The sequence below is a fragment of the Trachurus japonicus genome, chromosome 9, assembly GCF_045865225.1.
Source record: "Trachurus japonicus isolate A0001 chromosome 9, Traja_1.0".
Lineage (NCBI taxonomy): Eukaryota > Metazoa > Chordata > Actinopteri > Carangiformes > Carangidae > Trachurus > Trachurus japonicus.
The window spans coordinates 18,530,316-18,531,429 of record NC_140915.1 but is presented as its reverse complement, the minus strand read 5'-3'; positions in this window follow the sequence as shown (position 1 = coordinate 18,531,429).

Sequence of the window (1,114 nt, the reverse complement as noted above, 5' to 3'; positions counted from 1 at the left end):
CTTGGCTGCTTCTTCTATGTCTTATTGGTTGGCAAACAGCTTCTGGATGCAGCGGCTCCACCCTCTGATGAGCATGTAGTGAATATGTAAAATAATATTCAAACTACTAATAGTGTGTGGTTGAACCTGCATTGCTCCTGAAAGACAGACAGACAGACCTCAGGCAACTCTCTGTGGGACTGTCCTGGCTGAGACTCACCGTCAGCCTCTTGTCTGTTTCTCTATTGTGTGACTACTTTAATGAAAGCAGCAGCCAGTCACTGAGGAATGTGAAGCTGTGGAGCTGCTGTGAGTCACCACTTTACACATTTGCATGTCGCCTGTTGAAGTGAGAGACCGACCCCCCCCCTCCAAAAAAAACCCCTCCTTCCCTCCCTCCTCCTCACCAAATGTTTAATTAAACTTTTTTTTTTTGTTGTGATCGCAGCAGGTCGAGCCTTATGCTTGGCTTAGGCCATGGGAGGGGGTGGGGGAGGATGGGCTGAGGTTTTGTATTGGGGGTGGGGAGTAGGAGTGGGGGTGACTGAGGCATTAGTCTAGCTGCCACATAGGCCTCTGTCAACCAGATAGGGCAGGATAAGCCCCCTCCACCTCCGCTGCAGAATGTCGGGGTGGAGACGGAGGGAAGTGGGGAGCAACGGTCCACTGATCCAAGACCTGCACCGAGGACCTGCTCCTAAAAGTATTCAGATGGTTATAGTGGTTTTGAATTATTGACAAAAATCTGATATCATCGGACTTTATTACTGATATACCAACAGACGAGACATTGGATATCTTACCAATATCCAATCAAATTTCTCTACATTTTTTTTCTTTTGTCTGTGGCTTTAAATTTGGGTTCATTGCCATCTGTATAAATCTAAATACATGCTGTATATTAAATACAACTGCTGAATTAGTTAATTTGCTTAAAATGAATCTGCATCAGTGTCTGGATTTATAAATCCAAACCTCAGGCTTTAAAAAAAAACGCTGCTGTGCATTTGTCAGAATAAGTTATTGAAAGTAATGTGAGAGCAACAAGTGCGACCAGCGGCTGGATGAGTGGAATCCACTTGTCCGTCCCATGTTTTCCTCTCTGCTGGGGTGATTATTCTGCTTTACTCCAGCC